We start from the raw sequence: 22,166 nt of genomic DNA on the forward strand, positions 1-22,166 counted from the left end.
CTCACCCCTAAGGAAGTCCACCCATGGAAATAGAAGGAAACCTATTACTTGTGCAACTGTGCCTGGTCTCAGCAACAACTCAGGAGCCCAACAAGAACCCCATCGCCTTTCTAGAAAGGCTAAAAGAGGCCCTCCAAAAGTTTACCAATCTGTACTTAGACTCTTACGAGGGTCAGGTGATTTTAAAGGACAAATTCCTGTCGCAATGTGCATCAGACATCAGGATAAAGTTACAACAGCTGCAGCAGCAGGACCCTGCTGCCTCTTTAGATGAGATGGTCCAGACAGCCACCAATACCTTTTACAACAGAACAGGAGAGGGAGGCCAAGGCCCAGGAAAGGGAGAGAAGGAAAGAAGGCATGCCCAGATGCTGGCTGCCCTTCAAGGAAGCCCTATGGCAAACCCCGAGTTCTTGAAGGACAAGGCACCAGGCAAATGCCTAATCTGTAGACAGACAGGACATTGGTCCAAAGAGAGTCCAAACTGTGGCAAGTCTCCTAAAATGGTTTGCTATAAATGCCATCAACTGGGACATTGGGTGGTGCTCTGCCCTAGGGACCCAAGAGTCTCAAGGTCAAGTGCCAAGCTTTTCCTCACGACGGTTCAACAGGATTGAAACGGCCCCTCCAGCCAGCCCACCTGTCACAGATAACCATCACGTGGCACTGAATGTGGCAGGTAGGTCCGAGAATTTCTTAGTTGACACAGGGGCTACCTGCTCTGTCCCGGCCTCCTACTCTGGAGCCTTCTCCTCCCAAACCTGTGGCATTTTGGGTGCTACAGGAAAAACAATCACAAAAAGATTCACCTGAGCCCTTCTTTGTTGCTGGGATGGACAAATATTTCCCCACCAGTTTCTTGTGGTGCCTGAGTATCCTACTCCCTTTATTGGGAAGAGATCTTTCCCTGCCTTTGAAATCTTGCAGCTATTGCAGTCCTGATAGAAGATGCTTTAAAACTCTCTCTTGGTGGCAAACTAACTATTTTTACCAGCCACCAAGTGAAACAACTTCTGAATCATAGAGGCTATTTATGGATGTCTCATCAAAGGATCCTCAGATATCAAGTAGTGCTGATGGAAAATCCAGGCCTGACTTTATCCCCTTGTGAGGTTTTTTAATCCATCTACCCTCCTGCCTTCCCTCCAGGGCTCTCTCCCCATTTCTCTTTCCTAGAAACTTTAGACCACTGGACAGAACCCTGAGGTACTGTCAGAAGATCCTCTGACCAATCCTGAGGAAATCTGGTACACTGATGGAAGCAGCTTTGTTTTGGATGGAAAAAGAAGAGCTAGATATGCAGTAGTCTCCAATTTCAAGACCATAAAGGCTGAATCTTTGCCACCAGTTACTTCAGACCTGTTGGCTGGACTCATAGCCCTGACTTGAGCTTTAGAGGTGAGAAACAGAAAAAGAGTAGCCATTTACACTGACTCCAAATATGCCTTTCTGGTGCTACATGCACATGCTTCTATTTGGAAAGAAAGGGGCCAGTTGACCACCTGAGGTTCCCCAAACAAGTATGGTGATCAAATCCTTAGGCTCTTGGAGGTAGTTCATCTGCCCGCTGAGGTATCAGTCTCCCATTGTAAAGGACACCAAAAAGGGAGCATGGAAGTGGCACGAGGGAACCAATCAGCTGACCAAGCAGCTAAGGGAGCTGCATTACATAACAATGATCTAATATGGGTTGCCACCTTAGTTCCACAGACTAATTTGCCAGAAACTCCTTCATATACTGAAGGTGAAACTCTTGAAGGTAAGAGTGAGGGCTTTTAAAAAGATCATGTGGGGTGGTTCCAAGAGGAGGGACTCCTTTTTCTGCCTGGGACCTTCCAGTTGAAGTTGGTTAACTCCTTACATGTACCACTCATTTAGGGGAGAAGGCCCTCCAAAGATTACTAGAAGGGTCCTTCAGAGGAACAGGCCTCCAAACGACTATAAGGCAAGTGGTCTCCTCTTGTCCCACTTGCCAATTAAACAACCCCCAAGGAGCTTGAAGACCCCAGCTGGGCCAGCCCAGCCAATGTGTGGGACCTACCCAGGAGAGGACTGGCAGATGGACTTCACCCAGACGCCAATTTCTCAAGGATATTAATACCTACTAGTCATGATAGTTACATTCACAGAATGGATTGAAGACTTTTCCACCCGGACTGAGAAGGCTGAGGAGGTGCTGAAAAAAGCTGCTCCATGAAATCATTCTGAGATTTGGTCTGCCCAGGTCATTCCAAAGTGACAATGGGACATCATTTACTTCTAAGGTCACCCAAGGGCTCTCTAAAGAATTGGACATTCCTTATTATCTCCATTGTGCCTGGAGGCCTCAGTCTTCAGGAAAACTAGAAAGAGCCAACCAATTCTTAAAATCAGTGATTAAAAAGATAACCCAGGAGACCTCCCTCAGATGGAAGGAGGCTTTTCCAACAGCTCTCCTCTGCACCCGTATTGCCCCTAAGGAACGGGTTGGTCTTAGTCCTTATGAGATGCTATATGGGAGACCTTTTGCTTATGTCAATGACCTCTTCCTAGATCCAGAGGCTCAGACCCTCTGGTCTTATACCATGGCCACTGGGCAATTCCAACAGGATATATGCTTGTGGGGTGTCAACCAGGACCCAAAAGATTCTAAAGAGCCACCACTATATGCTCCAGGGACCCAAGTTCTAATTACAGTCTGGAAAGATGGGTCCTCAAAGGGTCAGCTTCAGCCCACATGGAAGGACCCCTACCCTGTAATACTTTCTACCCCCACAGCAGTTAAGATACCAGAACACGACTCCTGGATACACTATGCACATGTCAAGCCATGGAAGAAAGCAGAAGAGGACGCTCAATACACCTGTGAGCCCTGGGAGATCTCAGATAACTATTCAAGACTACGAATGAGTGTCACTCTAATGAACACCCCAAAAGTAAGTTTCTGGGGAAGAGTCTCAGGATAGCTATAAAGAGCCAACACAGCTTGGCAGGGGTTGTACTCCAAAATAGACAGGAGACAGAGCTCTTGATCCCTGAACAAGGAGGAACTTGAGCCGTCTTGAAAGAGATGTGTTGTTTCTGGGTAAATACCTCCAGCCAAGTTAAAGAAAGTCTCACAGTCCTCAAGAAAAACATTCAGATCCTATGGGATCTCAAAGAAACGAGCTGGAGAGTTCTTGGGGTGTCTATAATCTCTCTTTGGGGGATCCTTCTCCTGATGAAGGAGAATTTGGAGTTGGCTAATGCCCCCTACTAATCCCTGTTATCATCATATTTATGCTGCTTATGATTGCTCCATGTATTATCAATTGTCTAACCCAATTTGTCTCTGCCCAGGTCAAAAAGCTACAACATGTAGTGCCAGTTCAACGAGGATATATAAAACCATACCCAACCATGGAAAACATCACTCACCCTTAGAGGGACACTGCTATAAGGACTCTGAGGCTTGAGACTAGCAAGAAGGGAAGGCCCAATGCCCATCCCAGGCCCAGCACAGCAGGAAGTAGCCAGAGATACCTCGACGGCCCTATTCCCAAAGATTTGGGCCTCCCATTTCTTGAGGGGGGAATTTTAGGTACTTAGAATAGGAAGAAGAAGTCCAAAATGGCAGTGGCTAAAAGACAAGGAAAGGGAAAGTCCTGTGAAAATGGAACAAAAGAAAATCCGTGGACAAGAGTGAGAAATTCAGGTGAAACAAACACGTCCCCTTCTTGGCTAGCCCAATTTGCAAAAGGCAGGCTCAGCAGGGAGGAGACTAAATGTATGAAAAGATAAAGCCAGGACAGATTGAGGCTCTCTCCCTTTGGGGTCAGCCTGCCCTCACACTTTGAGGGTAGACTATCCTTTGCTTGCCGATAAAACTGAGCTGAAACTGAGCTGTAACACTGGTCCACCATTTCAAATCTTTGCTGCGGTGAGGCAGAACTGAGGAAATTACACACTCCCCCAACACTTTGGACTGAAATTTGCCTTTTCCCCTGGGGACCGATCCCCAGCCTTGGTAAGGGGACCCCATGCCCTAGTTCATTCTTCTTTGAGTATTCTCTCTCAACCATGTTGCATCATGTAAAGTTTTACTATATTTTACCATTTATCATGGCTTTTACTTTTTGTTCATCTTCCTCTGTTTAACCTACTTTGTGGTTTCTATCTCCTAATTGAGCCCAGGGTGCTACACATCAAATCTCAATTGTTCACATGGGTATAAAATGGTGACTTCTAAGTAGTGTGAAATGGAAATTTCTGTGAGATGAAATGTTTCCTGCTCTACCAGTAAACAATCATGTCACAGCCCCATCTGGGATTTCAGCCTTCCAAATGCAGATTCATGAACCCAGGTAAAACAATACCAGCTATTTGGCAAGCAGTCAGCCGCTTCCTCCCTGTTAAGTGCTAAAGAACACTTTATGTGAGAAGAACAAGAGGCAGTCATCTGCCACATCCACCACCCCTTACAGTAAATGAGGAATTAGGATGTGAGCAATCAAAAAGCAGAATTTGGCCCCAGATAGCTGAGATTCATATGAAAGAAATAATTTCAGTAAGCCCAGATGCTTGCATAGAAAATGCCATACATAATAAAGTGCTAAATCTCTTCATGTGAGAGAGACAGAGAAAGAATGAATCTGGTTTTCCTTAATTAACAGTAATCTTTTAATATTCAGATTACCTGCCCCTTGCTGCAAACTTGTGTATAGCCTGGCTCCTACCCATCCACCCCCACCCCCCAGCCCCTACTTTGGAGACAGCTCTCCTGGGCCCAGAGTCTTTATGATTCCCACCTAATAAACCTAACTCTCAACTTTTAGATTGAGTGTATTTTTTTCAGTTGACAGTAGTATCCTGATTGAAATGGGAGATGCTTTTGTGAAAACCTGCAAAGTATCCTGAGGGCCATGCTTATTTTCGGTCAGCAGATGTTTCATGTTGAGATGATGCTAGAGGTGATTTGGAGATGGGTGCTCCCTGGGACCATCCTGTGGGGTTGATGCTTCCCTGAGTGTGACCTGAAGAGAAGTTAATAGAGTTTCAAAGGCAATTCTTGGGACCATGTGGCAAATGTGTGAACCAAAACATAAGACAGTTATTCATTAAATGCTTTTGGTTTTTTTTCCCATTCAGTAAATTTTATTACAAGGACTTCTCTAGTAGTCCAGTGGTTAAGATTCCATCTTGCAATGTGGGGGACACAGGTTTGATCCCTGGTTAGGGAATTAACATCCCACATGCTGTGGAGCAACTAAGCCCATACACTATATGTACTGAGCCCATGAACTACTGATCCCATGAGCCACAACTAGAGAGTGTGCACTGCAACAAAAGATCCCACATGATATAACTAGGATCCTGTGTCACAAGTAAGACCTGATGCAGCTAAATAAATAAATAAAAATAAGTTTTTACATAGTGCCTAGTATGTACTGGGTACTATCCTAGGTAGTAAAGATAAGGGAGTGTAAAAACAATACAGAACAAAAATCCTTGCATTTGATTTTATTCAGATATTCCCTTCACATAATCTTTTGCCCACCTGACACTTCAAGGTACCTCTCACTTTGCACTGCTTATTCTTATAATCAATAGAATAAATCACTTCACATAGTGATTATAGAAATGCTAGAAGTGCATATGTGCACATGTGAGTGAGTGGGTAGACAGTAGTTTACAGCCATGGGCTGTGTGCCACTCGCTATTTTGAAGACAAAAACTTAAAATATCTTACTTTTGGGCAAACATTTCAAAGAGATATTACGCTTTCAAATGAATAGAAACAGGGGAATAGAAAATTAAACCTAGGTGGTGGTGGAATTAGCTTTGAATCTCTCATTAATTAAGAGTACTCAGTGACTAGGCTGTTCTAAATATATTGGTTGGGAAATTTTGTCATTAGTGAAATGAAGCATGCTGCTAAACCCAAATGAGACTTGGCATGGTCCACGGAAGAATCAGTGTGACGATTCCTTCTTGCCCACAGGAGGCTCAGTGAAGCAGGGTCTCACTTCTTGGATTCTTGTAGGATTTTCTTTCAAATGTATATATGATATCCATTTGTAGCTCTGCTTCATTAGTTCTGAGAGGTACTAAACCTGTTATCAGTGGTTTGGTGATAGGATATTTTAACCGGGTGCCTCAGGATGGCTAATAGTTGATTTTACTTCCAATCAAAAGTAACTTTGACATGTTGGAGGGGTTCACACATTTCACTGAAGAGAACCAGTGGTTTCTTCTAAAGGAAAGAACTAATGGGAGAATATTTTAGATTATCTTTTGTAGTTCAAATGGCCTAAGTCAGAGGGAAACTGATGTTTTAAAGTCTTCATTTCCGTATTTTCACATCTCCTCTGTATTCACATTCTCTGGGCAGGTGTAGACCCACAAGTATACTTTTGTAGTCTATCTTTTTCTCTTCACTTTTCTTGAAGTAGAAAGGAAGAAGGTAGCCAGTGGAGATGGAAATCTTCTCTGGATATGTGATGTGAAAGGAAACAGAGATGCAGAGTTTTTTTTTTTTCTTCATTCAACTTAAGTTTTTTCTATAGATGAAACTTAGCTTAAGATTTCTACCTCTTTCTGAAGTTTAATGCTACCTGATGCTTGAGGGAATTACTTGTACCTCTTTACATAAGGTAATAATATTTAAGATCATGTTCAAGTGTCATGTTGTACACATTACAAATAGCTATTTCCTTGAACTGATATTTTCGTGTTTAAATTCCATGATTAGAATTTAATCCAAAATCCCTATTTAAGTGACACTACAGAGCCAGCAAATTAAAACATGTGTAGCATTTAAATGAGTGACAGTATTTCAATAAAGTGGTTATCAAGGTCTTGAACTCTGGAATCATTTTATATTGAGAATTTGATGACTAAGCCTAATACATTTTAATTTACTATAAATACAGTTTTTAAAAAAATCTAAGAATATTTTTAAAAATAACTTTTTAAGCTTTTAATGTATGTTTATTAGAACCATAATTACCTTTACTAATGTTATCTTCCATTTTTTTTTTTTTATTTTTTATTTTTTTTTATTTTTTTTTTTTTCCATTTTTATCTTCCTTTTTTTAGGCTCTGAGTGCACACCTTGACATATTAGGTAGACTCAGCAAAGTGGAAGCTGATGTTATCACCATTTTCAAACAACAGTCTTGGTATGCAGAATGGAAGGGCATCATGCATCCAATACAGTTACTCAGAGAACAGAATGGGATAGCTGTGCCTTTAGAATAGCAGGCTTAAAGGATCAGGGTTAGAAGAACTCTTATTAAGGCAAGATAGCATGGAGGAAAAAAAAACTCATCCCAGAGATCTTGATTCTATCTTCAGTTTTGCTACTAACCTACTGTGTGAATCTAAGAAAGTCAGTTAACCTCTCTGAGCCTTGGTTTCACCATCTATAAAGTGAAAAGGTTAAAAGGTACCCTTTAAGATGCTTCCAGTCTTCAAATAGTATTACACCTTTTGGGGGGATTTGGTTTTCATGTCTGTGAGATTATTAATAGCCAAGTGCAAACCAAGGAAAGCTGTGTTTAAGTGATTTGCTAGCCTCAGATTTGGTATTCAAATTAGTAGTATTCCAGGCTCTGCAATTTTTATATATCTATCTATAATAGAAGACCTGACTTTACACAGTCTGACATTCAGATCAGGAGCAAAATAACATAATCTATTTCTCCAGGAAATGGGAAAGGAAATCTGGCGATTTGGGCAGTTCATTGTGGCTTCTGGTAAAAGCAGTTGTATCTAGGGACTTTGAAAAAGCTAATATTAATAGTTTTAAGCAAAAAAAAAGATTAAACCACAATGAGAGGATGTTTTCTGGAGTCCAGTTCAATAAACACATATTGAACTTCTATTAAAAGTCTACAACCTTTTATTTATAAATTTGCAACTCAAAAAACTCGAAAAAGGCTGAATTCATTTAGTGGCAAAACCTAACCCGAATGGATGTGAGGCTATATGAATTTGTTATTTATCTCATTTTGTGTGAATATGCATTTCTCTCATGGATGAAATGGCACTATATTCAGCTTGGGAGTGTTACCCCAGAACCTACCAAAAGTGTTCTGTAAGGTGTGGTACATGGTCAGTAATAATATTCAAAGCTTGGGAGGTTTTGAGTTCCAAAGCTCATCTGGTTCTAAGGATTTGGGGAAAGGGTTTTGGACATGTACATGATTAGGATGATGGTGAAGAATGGCTGGAGAGGAACTGGGTGACATGCAAAGGTACTTAGGATCAGCTCACTGTTCTCATAATACAGTATGGCATATTTTATAAGAGATATATATGAAAAATTTAAGGACACTCACAGAGCAGGTATTTCTGCTGGGATTTCAGGGTATATCACAGAAGACTGGATGTTTGCATTAGGTCCTGAAGCATGAGTGGTGTTTCTCATAGGGAAAGGTGCTCTAAACATAAATGAGGGAGGCATGCACATTCATGGTGCCTTGGCAGCCCCATGGCTCCTCTGGGGGCAGAATTAGAGAAACCATATTGAGGATGTAGTAATGGGGCTGGGTGTTTGAAAATGAAATTGGGATTATGATCCAGTACCTTGTATATCATTCTCATCAGCATTTATTGACCTCTATTAGATGGATTGCTCAGGGGCAAGCCCTGAGAAGATAGTTTCTGTGTGAATGATTTGCTAGAGGCATACCTATGAGGCCTGTTAGGGAGTAGGGCAGCAAAACAGGGAAGGGTGAGATGTGAAGTAGGGGACTACTCTTCTTGGGCGAGTTCCAAAGGTGGCTTTAGCTTGATCCTGAAGGGGGCAAGATAGTGAAATACTCCTGCACCCATCAGTTGGTCACAAGCGAGGGCCATGGGAATGCAAGGAGTTGGTGATGTACAATTCAGGCACTTCACCTGTCCTGGCCTGGGTTCTCCCCAAAGTTAGTGTAAAGGCTGATGAAGGGGAAGTAATGGGTGACATGGACTAAAATGGTGAATGAACATCCTAGGGGAAGTGGCAGAGTACCAATATTTTCTACCATAATACTGTTCAGTGACCTTTTGTTGCAACTTACTGCACCGAGTGCATCAGTTAGCTCATTTAGTTCTCATAACAACTCAACAAGATAGGTAGCATTTTCCATTTTATAGGTGGAATTTTGAAGCTTGGAAGGTCTAGTTAGTGGAGTTGTGTGCTTAGAACCCAGCTCTTTCTGGCCTCCAACTCTCTGTGGACAGCAGGATTCCCTAGATCACCGTGGCTTCCCACAACTTTCAATCCAAGCAACTCAATCTGTTTTACACACTGTTTCTCTGCAAATCCCTTTCTCTGAAGGAATTGTTCTGAACTTTAAAATGTTTCCAAGCTGCCATAAATAATGGATAGTCAACAAGTAAATATATGTATGCACCCTACACAGGAGCACTGCAACATATAAAGCAAATGTTAACAGACAAAAGTAGAAATAGAAGCACAATAATAGTGAAGGACTTTAACACCCCAATTTACATCAATGGACAAATCATCCAGACAGAAAATCAATCAGGAAACACAGGCTTTAAATGAAACATTAGGTCAGATGGACTTAATTGATATTTATAGAGCATTTCATCCAAAAGCAGCAGAATACACATTCTTTTCAAGTGCACATGGAACATTCTCCAGGATAAAGCACATGCTAGGTTACAAAGCAAGCCTTGGTAAATTTAATAAAATTGAAATCACATTAAGTGCCCTTTCTGATCATAATGTTATGAAGTTAGAAATCAAGTGCAAGAAAAGTTTTTGAGAGAGACGTGATGAAACACTTTTAGAAAAACACTTTATTTTAATTCTGTTTGAATTTTAGTTTCACTTGATATATTCAGGAGTTCTTGAATCAAGTTTTTATGCTAAAATAAAGCAGAATAATCTCCTTATTTAAGTTTGGCCCAAATAAGAATATTATCAAATCAGAACTGATGCTTATCTTGCTGCTAATTTTGTTTTTAATTTGGAATTTCTTCAAAACATTTACAAACCAAGTTAAGTTTTAATGGTTGATAAATTAAAACAAATTAACTGACATTCAATTCCTGAAAATTTTGAATTGTGTGCAGTCCATCTAGAATTAGATAGATTCGAATTCTTTTCATTCCTTGTAATTGGGTAATTCTAAGCAGGATAGTCAGAAGAGGGCTCTCAAATAAATTATGATGACAATTAGGGTTTTGGAGGTGACTCTCTGCATATGTTAACATTACAATTTCTCTTTCACTTATACAAACACAGGTGTCACAAAAGTCAATTTTGTTTATTCACTTAACAAATATTTGTTGAGAATATATTATATCCCAGGTAGAAAAACAACACAGTCAATATTTCTGTTCTAATGGATTTTATAATCTAGTAGAGGGGAGATTATATCTCATTGCTGTTATTGTAAACACAGCAATCAAAGCACATCCTAAACTGCAGCATTTGAGAATCTGAAAAAAAGATGTTTCTTTAGAAATTATTTTATATTACATTTTTAGCTGCAAAGCAAATAAATCTCCTAAGAATTGAACTCAACAAATATTTATAGAGCACCTACTATATGCCAAGCACTATGTATGAACACTGTTAAATGAGTGACAGTGATTTCTTTGTTGGCTACGGTGAGAATGGCAAACTAAAACCCTGTGAAAAATATTTTCTTGTGTCTAATGATCTATTAAAACTGTCACCGACTGCCAAAATGGAATTCATAGATGAGTCTTCAAAATAGAACAGACACACATCACCACCATAAGTAACATCATTAAGAATTTTTTTTTACAGTATTACAGAATGGACTTCTTTTCTTACTTAAGAACACTTGAGAAAGAGCATTGACTTTTAGTGAGTCCTTTATTCATGTGCAGTTAATCATGTTAGAGTTATTGCATAAATATTATTTTATTGTCCATAGGAAGTGATCAGTACTGCAAGGGTTTTCACTTTAAATGCTTTCAACCATTTACTCAGCTTCATGTCATTGGTTCTCTTCTAGCTTCTCTCTTTTCCAGGTGTGTTTTATCAGTTGTATCATTAATGAGCCAGAAGAAAATAAACGTTTCTGAAAAATGTCTGTTCCTGCATATTTCTCCCAGACTGCCTATCAGATTCACTGCCAGCATCAGCACTTTGAATGGGAGAGTCATGTGACCCCAGCCAAGCCAGCTGCAATGCTCCATGATGGCCCTGAGAAAGAACTGGGATTTCAAACTGGTGAGTGGTTGGTACAAAATTTTTTCACTACGCGTGTTTAACGGAAGGGAATACAAGCTTGAAATATAGTCACAGAGAGTATGTCATCTTGTCCTCCCTTTATTTTTTGGGGCTCCCAAATCACTACAGATGGTGACTGTAGCCATGAAATTAAAAGACGCCTGCTCCTTGAAAGAAAAACTTTGATCAACTTAGACAGCATATTAAAAAGCAGAGACATTCCTTTGCCAACAAAGGTCCGTCTAGTCAAGGCTATGGTTTTTCCAGTAGTCATGAATGGATGTGAGAGTTGGACTGTAAAGAAAGCTGAGTGGTGAAGAATTGATGCTTTTGGACTGTGGTGTTGGCGAAGACTCTTGAGAGTCCCTTGGACTGCAAGGAGATCCAACCAGTCCATCCTAAAGGAGATCAGTCCTGAATATTCGTTGGAAGGATTGATGCTGAAGGTGAAGCTCCAATACTTTGGCCACCTGATATGAAGAACTGACTCATTTGAAAAGACCCTGATGCTGGGAAAGATTGAGGGCAGGAGGAAAAGGGGACGACAGAGGATGAGATGGTTGGATGGCATCACTGACTCGATGGACATGAGTTTGAGCAAGTTCTGGGAGTTGGTGATGGACAGGGAAGCTTGGCGTGCTGCAGTCCATGGGGTCGCAAAGAATTGGACATGACTGAGTGACTGGACTGAACTGAACTGAGATTCCAGAAAAGAAAAGAGCTTTCATCTCTATCCCATTGCCAGTCTATTCCTGTCCCATTCATCTCAGGCTACCCTGCCCTCTCCACCATGGTATGCTATACTAATTCTGGCTCCTCCTGCAATTTGGCAATGCCTACCAGGTATTTAATGTATACTCCCTTCACTTATTTGAAACTTACCGCTTCTCAAAGGGACAAATAAAATGTCAATCTCTTTTACTATACTTTTCCTGCCAATTCCAGGATACACAGCTCTCTAACCCTCCATGAATAGTTGTATGGGCAGAATCAGTGTTAACATTTTCTCCAAACTTTTTCACATGTGTTAGCTTAATTCTTCCAATTCTTCAAGGGCAGAAGCTATCTTTATTCCATACATTTTTGTCTCACAGTGAATAATACTCTCTGTTGCTTTCCATACTACTGTGTGAATTCATTCAACACTGATAAAAATTCCTTAACTACCTAGTTCACAGTTGGGGGCAAAAAACGCTACAAAACATAAGACAGCTCCTGCTCTCTGGAAGGAAAAAGCTCCTGCTCTCTGGGAGGAAAAAGCTCCTGCTCTCTGGGAGGAAACATAAGATAACTCGTGCTCTCTGGAAGGAAAAAGATGTGCAAATATGTGTAGCAAGGCTGGTGTTAGAGATGCATTATTCATTCATTTCTTCATTACTGTGCAGTTCTCAGTTGGTGAGTAACATATTCACTACCCCTGCAATCCTGGAGCTTCTTTCCAGTGGAGCTGGGAGAGGGGTGTCAGAAGGACTGCAGGGGACCAAGGAGACACAAAGGCAGGCTATCTCTCTCTCTCTCTGAATGATAAAAAAAAACACAAGAAAGAAGGAAAACAAAATGATACGATTATGAGTGATTATGAAAGAGATTGAGTTTTAATTTCTCCAGCAAAATCCGAGAGGCTTTGGCTGTGGAGAGGTCTTTTTTTTTCCTGTCTGTAGGCTGATAAAATATGTTATGCGCTGCCTCCCAGAAGGTGGGATGTACAGAACTTACAGTCCGGGTTACTGGGGGTGTGAGGAGTAAAAGTGGAGACAAGAGACCACAGCCACAGCTACAACCTGCACCACAACCACGTGTCTTTCCGCTCAGCCTCCGCTCGGGGATCTTAGAGTACTGAGTGCTGGACTCAGAAGTAATGAAGGCCCACTCACGTCCTCACGTTCTGGTAGGAGAAAGTTGTCTTTGTCCCTTCACTGGCCTTGTACTCTATTCCCAATGCACATTGGCCTCTGCCTCCTCCATTTTACACAAATTGTTCTTTAAAAAGTCAGAAGTTGTTCTTCAGAAAAGTCAGTGCTTGCCACATGGGTGTTTTCCATACACACACTGTTTGGCTCCTCTGTCGACCTGGATTCTGCCGATCTCTATTCTCTTCAAAGTCTCACTTTCAAAACTTGAATTCTGTGATACTTTAGAGGAATTTCTTTCTCCTCTGGGTTCTCAGTCCTTTCTGTGTCTGTTCTCCAAGGCTCTGCTTCCTGTTATCAGCCCGTATTTCCCCCTCCATCTATTACTCTCCTAGGCTGATCTCACCAGACCTGAGGGTGTTAAGACTCATACTCATGCTACCGACACACCCTTCTTATGTCCACATTCTTCATCCTGCACCTGCAGCTGTGTGTCTTATTTGCCCTTCAAACTCAGCACAGCCTAAATAACTCTTTATTTCTCTGTAAAGTAGTTTCTTTTCTAGTTTTTATTCCAATGATAACACTGTCCATTTAGTTCTTCTAACCAAAAAGCGAGGATCAATTCCTGAGAGTTCTTTCTCCCTCACTAACCACATCCAGTCAATCCATAAGTACTTCAAAATTCTGTCCCCATCTGTCTGTCTCTGTTATGCCTGATCTCATTAGCTTGAACTCTTGCAGGCTTCCTAGGTGGGCTTTGGGCATTCAATCTTCATTTCCTTTCAACTCCATTTTCTAAACAGCTAACAGACTACAACTCTTTTAACACAGATTAATGTTCACTATACTTCTTAAAGCCTTCAATATGATTTGTCTACAGCATCAGTTTTCTTACTATGGGATAAAAGGCCCTCCATCAGCCCCCACCTATTTCCAGTCCCATCTCCTCTCTAGCTGACACTGCTGTGTGGAGTGTGGCTGGCTATATGGTTCCACACCTCCATCTTTGCTCTGTCTGAAGTGCTCTCACCCCTTCACCTCCATGACTAGCTGATTCCTGTTTGTCATGGCTACTAAGAACTATCTCTAAACATTTTGGTATGTGACCCTTAGTGGCTCTGCTCTGCCTGCATGCTCTTGTGACCCCATGGACTGTAGCCCACCAGGCTCCTCTGTCTGTGGGATTCTCCAGGCAAGAATACTGCCTACCTCTACTCTAATATTCTACCCTGAGGTAGAATACCCCTACCTCAGGGGATACTTCTGACCCGGGGACTGAACCTGCCTCTCCTGTGTCTCCTGCATTGCAGACGGATTATTTACCACTGAACCACTGGGACGACCAATTTAAAAGAATACAAAAGAAGTCAAATGACACTTTTAGGCAGATTTTGTGAGAAGATTATAATAGCCACATGCTATTCTACATGAAATGGCCCACATGTCAGCAAAGTCTGGATTTAAGCCTCATGGAGAGAGAGAAAAATTCACATAAGTTTCATCAGAATGCTTCCTCAGTTTTACCCCAAAGGCTACCCTTCCCCACACTATCATGAAAATTCATTTAGCGAAAATGGGTAGGAAAGGATTTTATTCCTATCTTTTCCAAGATATTGTTTGTCCCTTTCTGTTCCAAATAGACTATGGCAAAATTTTCTGGTACTCCCATGCCAGGCATCTGAGTGATAATTACTTATATTTTATAGACTAGAAATGCATACTCCTGCATGTTGGTCATGGTGGTGGTGGTGAAAGTCACTCAGTCGTGTCTGACTCTTTGTGGCCTGATGGACTATGCAGTCCATGGAATTCTCCAGGCCAGATATAGGAATGGGTAGCCTTTTCCTTCTCTGGGGAATCTTCCCAACCCAGGGATCAAACCCAGGTCTTTTGTATTGCCTTGTGCCAGCTGAGCCACAAGGGAAGCCCCCATAAACTGGAGTGGGTAGTCTATCCCTTCTCCAGTGGATCTTCCCAACCTAGGAATCGAACTGGGGTCTCTTGCATTGCAGGCAGATTCTTTACCAGCTGAGCTATCAGGGAAGCCTATGTTGGTCATAGTAGCTGAGATTAAATAAATCTTCAACTCCCAAAACTCAGTTGGTTAAAAATGGAGGAAACATGAAGTCCTCCTTCATACCTATTCTATAAGATCCCTGGGCAGAAACTAGGGATAAGTAAAATGCTTCTACCCAAATTCTTAGAGTTCTTTATGATTAATCCTTGGCCTCAGTGGGGATTCTTTGTATTACACCATTATTCATTCTTGAAGATTCAGTTCATGAATGAAGGTCTCTGGGAATACTCTCATGGATTTCCAGCCCTAAGATTTTTTTTTTTAACCAGTCCTCACCTCTCTCACTATTTTTGTGAATAACTCTATTGTTACACTTAAAACACTGAATTGCATGTCTTTCCTTTTATCTTTACTTCTTCTCCTTTGAGGGTAGGACTGATGTCATATTTATTTTTATTGCCTCCAATTTAGAACGTCTAGTAGAATCTTAGTAAAATATTTGTTGAATGAGTACATATGTTGTTTTGGGTTGAAGTAAAGTTTATGTTTTAAAGAATCTATTAATGCTCAATGTCTGTAGTAATCAATAAGCTGCCTCTCTCTCTACATATGTTTATAGTTTTTTCTGATAATAAATTTCTTACTAGCACATTGAGGTCAGAGTTTCTGTATTTCCCAGAGGCCCTGGGTATAGGGAAATAAATCACCTGGCAGTGTTCCATGGAGCAAATAGCCTAGAAGAACATGTGTAGGGAAATTGATTAAAGATTGCATGGCTAGGATGTTGCCCAGACTGGGATGTGTGACAGTGAGCTGACTTGTAGGACTGGGTAGAGTTGCTCTCAGAAAGCGAAACCAAAAATTAACACCCAGTGAACTGCAACAAAAATATACAAGTCAGTTAAGGAGTGTGTGTGTGTGTGTGTGGGTGCTCTGTGTCCTTAGTTGTCGTCAGCTCTTTAAGACCCCATGGACTATAGCTCGCTAGGCTACTCTGTCCATAGGATTTCCCAGGCAAGAATACTAGCCTGGGTTGCCCTTTCCTTCTCCGGGGATCTTCCTGACCCAGGGATTGAACCCATGTCTCTTGCGTCTGCCTGCATTGGCAGGCAGAAGCAGACTTATTCCTGGGGGAGAGGAACACATGACTGAAACCTACTGACAATGATAACCTACTGAAGGAAAGTGATATGAAGCAGCTGAGGAGTTGGATTAGAAAGGAAACGGTGAGAATACTGAGTACTGTCCCCCATCGTGCTGGTGCTCTTATAACTTCTGCACAGCAAGAGGAGTGAACGTCTCAGGACTGAGCATCATGGGTATCTTTCATGTAGAGATGGTGGTTTCAGGTTGCCTTAGCCAGGTTGCTGTGCCGATCTTTACCATGGAGAATGTGGCCTGGGCAACAAGAAGTCCAGCCCTGCAGGAGCACAGCAGGGACAAGGAGGAGGCTGGCAAAGTGGCCAGGGGAGAGACTCAGTGTGTGGGGAGAATCACACCTTGCCTTAAGGTATTTGTTATTATTCAAGTTGCTAAGAGTCAGACATGACTGAGCGACTTCACTTTCCCTTTTCACTTTCATGCGTTGGAGAAGGAAATGGCAACCCACTCCAGTATTCTTGCCTGGAGAATCCCAGGGATGGGGGAGCCTGGTGGGCAGCCATCTATGGAGTTGCACAGAGTTGGACACGACTGAAGTGACTTAGCAGCAGCAGCAGCAGGGTGACTAAAGCAGAGATTAGAGTTAAGATGTAAGATCTGACTTCTGTTTTTTAAAATATGAAATAAAATGAGTAATGAATGAATAGGGGAACCTATTGGAGGTTTTTGCAGTGTGGAACAGGTGTGAGATGATTATGGCCTAAACTAAGCCCTGGAGAATGGTGAGTGTGGAGTACGATTTATGTAACAAAATAAACATCAGACAAAAAGCAAAGCACATCAACCATCCGCGGCTAGCAGCCAATCTTTCACATCACTCAGCTGCCTCAAATTCACTTTGGTTCAGTAGAACAACTGGGAAGGATATCACTAAAACTATGAAGCACTGTTTTTTCAGATTATTTTTTACTATGGTTAATATACATAACATGAAGCTTGCCATCATAAATCCTTTTTAAGTATGCAGCACACTTGCCCTGAATATATTCACAATGTTGCATAACCATCACCCCATCCATTTCCAGACTTCTTCTGTCATCCCAAATTGAAACTTGCTGTTACTGTTTCTCCCCACGATGCCCAGCAACCTCTATTCTACTTTCTGTCCTCTATACATTTGCCTGTTCTAAACACCTCATTTAAGTGGAATCATACAACATTTATCCTCTAATCATACAACATTTATCCTCTATTAAGAGGATAAATGTTGTATGATTATTATCCTCTATGAAATTATCCTCTATTTCACATAAGCAGACATTTCAAGATCCATTCATGTTGTAGCATGCTTTGGAACTTTAGTCCTTTTTGTGGCTGAATAACAGTCCAGTTTGTTTTTCCACTCATCTGTTGATGGTCATTTGGATTGTTCTGCCTTTTGGTTACCGTGAAGAATGCTACTACAAACACTGGCACACAAGCATCTGTTTCAGTCCCTGTTCTCAATTATTTTGGATACATACCTAGAAGTTTGAAAGCCTTCCTTCAGTGTAGTAGTGTGGAGGAAGGAAGTACCAGATGAATGTACCACGCCACTGAGAGCTCTGAATGCCCATTACTGTTCCCACTGCTCAGAAGAGGGTCAAATCATCAACTCATTCATTCTGGGACATGACAATGCCTTGCATTTCAAGGAAATGACACTGTCTCTCTAAGCTCTGGAGAACAACTGAGTTGAATATTTTTCCTCACTCAATAGGCTATGCATCCAACAAAGTCCTTCACACAAATATCTGGGCTTTTCTCCAGCAGGACACAAGCATGGAAAAACTTAAAAGGTTCTGTGCTGCAGGACTGACTCCCCACTATGAGACTCTAGAGGGTGTCACAGCATTGAAATCCATGGTTTCTTGATGAATCCCCTTTGCCATTGTTGTACAGTCACTAAGTCCTGTCTGACTCTGTGATCCCATTGACTGCAGCATGCCGGGCTTCCCTGTCCTTCACCATCTCCCCGAGTTTGCCCAAGTTCATGTCATTGAATCGGTGATGCCATCCAACCATCTCATCCTCTGTCGTCCCCTTTTCTGCTTGCCCTCAATCTTTCCCATCCCCAGGGTCTTTTCCAATGAGTTGGCTCTTTGCATCAGGTGACCAAAGTATTGAAGCTTCAGTTTCAACATCAGTCCTTCCAATGAATATTCAGGGTTGATATCTTTTAGGGTTGACTGGTTTGATCTCCTTGCAGTCCAAGTAACTCTCAAGAGTCTTCTCCAGTATCACAGTTCAAAAGCATCAATTCTTTGGCACTCAGCCTTATTTATTGTCCAAATCTCACAAGCATACATGACTATTGGAAAAACTATATCTTTGACTGTATGACCTTTGTTGGCAAAGTAATGTCTCTGCTCTTTAATATGTTAAGTTTGTCATACCTTTTCTTCCAAGGAGTAAGTGTCTTTTAATTTCATGGTGGCAGTCACCATCCACATTGATTTTGGAGCCCAAGAAAATGAAATCTGACACTCTTTCCACTTTTTCTCCACCTATTTGCCATGAAGTGACAGGACTGGATGGCACCTTCATCAAGAAGCTCTTTAGTTCCTCTTCACTTTCTACCAAAAATGGTATCATCTGCATATCTGAGGTTGTTGACTCCCCTAACTTATCTAAAGTTGGGGTTGAATTTTTCTCCCATGGGAACACAGTACTGACGCTGAGAGATCATAAAACTGAAGCATCAGTATGATCTGAATCGAGGCGTGTATGTAATAGTGATGCCTATTGAGGGATCATACCTTTTACCAAAAGCCCTTTTTAGTTGTTTACATGTGAGGTCTTGAGTACACAGTAGAGGCTAAGCATCTATTTTTCAAATTGAATTGCTTTATTTGTTAATCTTACATAATGAATGCCTGGTGCTGTGTCAGGTTTATAAACAGATGGAATTAATCAGAACTCTTACCTAACAATCACAGCCTCAGCTGCACATTCCAATTCAGAAACAGTGTAACCAGCATCCCTTCCTGCATGTGTAACTCACCAAAAGGCAGCCCCTAGTAAGACTGAAGTGAACCTAGCCCATGCTGGGGCCAGGATTTTTTTAAAAAGAAAACTTCAAATATGTGGAAGTTTGTACAAAAGCTAAGATACAGAAATATTGAAAGTAAGAAAATTTATCAAAAGTAGTTTCTCCATTAGAAAGTCCTTGAGGGTAAAAGCAGAGCGAAGACTTTTTGACCCTGCAATTTTTTTAAACTTCTTATTTTGTATTGGGGTATAGCCGATTAGAGGCTTCCCTGGTGGCTCAGAGGTAAAGAATCTGCCTGCCATGCAGGAGCCACAGGAGAGGTAGGTTTGATCCCTGAGTCAGGAAGATTCCCTGGAGGAAGGCACAGCAACTCACTCCAGTATTCTTGCCTGGAGAATCCCGTGAACAGAGGAGCTGGGTGGGCTACAGTCCATGGGGTCACAAAGAGTTGGAAACGGCTGAAGTTTCCGAGCCGAGCACACATAACCCATTAACAATGCTGCGATAGTTTCAGGTGAACTGGTGAAGGGACTCAGGCTCACATGCACATATTCATTCTCCCCCAACCCCCCTCCCATCCAAACTGCCACATAACATTGAGCAGAGATCCATGTGCTGTACATTAGGTCCTTGTTCACCCTGCATTTTTTATAAGTCGTTGGCAGAAAAGATAATTTCAGTAATTCTCTCCTGTTTCATTTATGTCCACCATCTCCTCAGTGGGGATTATAACCATTTACATTTTTGGAGATAAAATTTAACCACCAAATCCCTGGTACAAGTTGTATGGTGACTAGAGTTTCTATGAAGGTATAGTCGAAAGGGCTTGGATGGGAGCTCATGGACAGTGGGCAGAGGAAGGGACAAGAGTCTCTGAGTCCACGTGAGGAGGGCCATGCTAGGAACACTTGGAAAGGGGAGACTTAGGACCCTGGGAATAAAAACAGTTTGGTTCAGTTCAGTCGCTCAGTTGTGTCCGACTCTTTGCAACCCCATGGACTGCAGCACTCCAGGCCTCCCTGTCCATCACCAACTCCCAGGGACGCTCAAACTCAAGTCCATTGAGTCAATGATGCCATTCAACCATCTCATCCTCTGTTGTCCCCTTCTCCTGCCTTCAATCTTTTCCAGCATCAGGGTCTTTTCCAAGGAGTCAGTTCTTCACATCAGGTGGCCAAAGAATTGGAGTTTCAGCTTCAGCATCATTCCTTCCAGTGAATATTCAGGACTGATTTCTTTTAGGATTGACTGATTTGATTTTCTTGCAGTCCAAGGGCCTCCCAAGAGTCTTCAACACCATAGTTCAAAAGCATCAATTCTTTGAATAAATTCTTCGAAGCATCAATTCTGGGAGTAAAAACAGCTGACTTTAAACCTGCTCAGAGGTTTAAACCTGCTCTGTGTGCACATTATTATGAATTTTCTTTGACATTAATGATTTTTAAAGTAAGCTTTGAGGACTTAAACATGTTGGAAACAATTGAGAAGAGCAATTTTTCTCATCTGAATCGCTTCTTGCAGTGCGTGTGTGCATGTGTGTCTGTGTGTGTGTGTTGTAGACTACGTTGCTAGGCAAGGCAAACTTGGTATGTGGTTTTGTGTATTTGTCCCCACGTAGCTCAGTTTGGTCTAGTCAAAGCCATGGTTTTTCCAGTAGTCATGTATGGATGAGAGAGCTGGACTATAAAGAAAGCTGATAAAAAATTTTGGTAAAGAATCTGCCTGCAATGCTGGATACGTGGGTTCAATTCCTGGGTCGGAAAGATCCACTGGAGAAGGAAATGGCAACCCATTCCAGTATTGTTCCCTGGAGAATCCCATGGACAGAGGAGCTTGGCAAGATTCAGTCCATAGGGTAGCAAGAGTCAGACATGACTTAGTGCTATCGTTCTTTCTTTCTATTTGTCCCTAATAGTTTTGGGGCTTCATTCAGGCAGAATTTCTTTTTTTTTTAAAGACTTTTTGGGAGGGGTGTTCAGGATGGGGAACACATGTACACCCATGGTGGATGCATGTTGATGTATGGCAAAACCAATACAATATTGTAAAGTAAAAAAAAAATAATAATAATTTTTAAAAAAGGAAAAAAAAGATAAAAAAAGACTTTTTTGATGTGTGCCATTTTAAAAGTCTTTATTGAATTTGTTACAATATTGCTTCTGTTTTATGTTTTATTGACCATGAGGCATGTGGGATATTAGTTCCCTGACCATGGATCAAACCTGCTCCTCCTGCATTGGAAGGTGAAATCTTAACCACTGGACCACAAGGGAAGTCCCTAAGCAGAATTTCAGAGTGAGTTTTTCCTGCCTTCACTTAGGAAACACCAGACCTTGGGACTTAAAACTGCTCCATTTACTGAAGCTCTCTGTCCCTCACTTCCCCTGAGGAAACAGAGATGCATTCATTGTCACAAGGGATTGCTGGCTTCAGTTCAGTTCAGTTGCTCAGTCGTGTCCGACTCTTTGCTACCCCATGGACTGCAGCATGCCAGGCTTCCCTGTCCATCATCAGCTCCCAGAGCTTACTCAAATTCATGTCCATAGAGTTGGTGGACATCCAACAATCTCATCTCATCCAACCATCCAACCATCTCATCCTCTGTCGTCCCCTTCTCCTCCCACCTTCAATCTTTCTCAGTATTAGGGTCTTTTCCAATGAGTCAGTTCTTTGCATCAGGTGGCCAAAGTATTGGAGTTTCAGCTTCAGCATCAGTCCTTCCAATGAATATTCAGGACTGATTTCCTTTAGGATTGACTGGGTGGATCTCCTTGCTATCCAAGGGACTCACAAGAGTCTTCTCCAACCCCACAGTTCAAAACCATCATTTCTTCGGTGCTCAGCTTTCTTTATAGTCCAGCTATCTCATCCATACATGACTACTGGAAAAACCATGGCTTTGACTAGACCAAACTTTGTTGACAAAGTAATGTCTCTGCTTTTTAATATTCTGTCTAAGTTGGTCATAGCTTTTCTTCCAAGGAG

The 22,166-nt window shown here is 41.6% G+C and overlaps 1 long non-coding RNA gene across 2 annotated transcripts; it reads left to right on the forward strand.

Annotated features, from left to right (window-relative positions):
* The first annotated feature begins 337 nt into the window (after positions 1-337).
* On the forward strand, positions 338-4,101 carry LOC102394443. Of its 2 annotated transcripts, XR_006542490.1 has the most exons (4): positions 338-679; positions 1,177-1,398; positions 2,758-2,915; positions 3,319-4,101. It is a non-coding gene; the product is annotated as an uncharacterized LOC102394443 (long non-coding RNA). The 2 variants fall into 2 exon arrangements; XR_003112165.2 differs by having other exon boundaries at positions 2,758-4,101.
* Positions 4,102-22,166: the final 18,065 nt, after the last annotated feature.

This window comes from Bubalus bubalis, chromosome 10, assembly GCF_019923935.1.
Source record: "Bubalus bubalis isolate 160015118507 breed Murrah chromosome 10, NDDB_SH_1, whole genome shotgun sequence".
NCBI classification, from domain to species: Eukaryota; Metazoa; Chordata; class Mammalia; order Artiodactyla; family Bovidae; genus Bubalus; species Bubalus bubalis.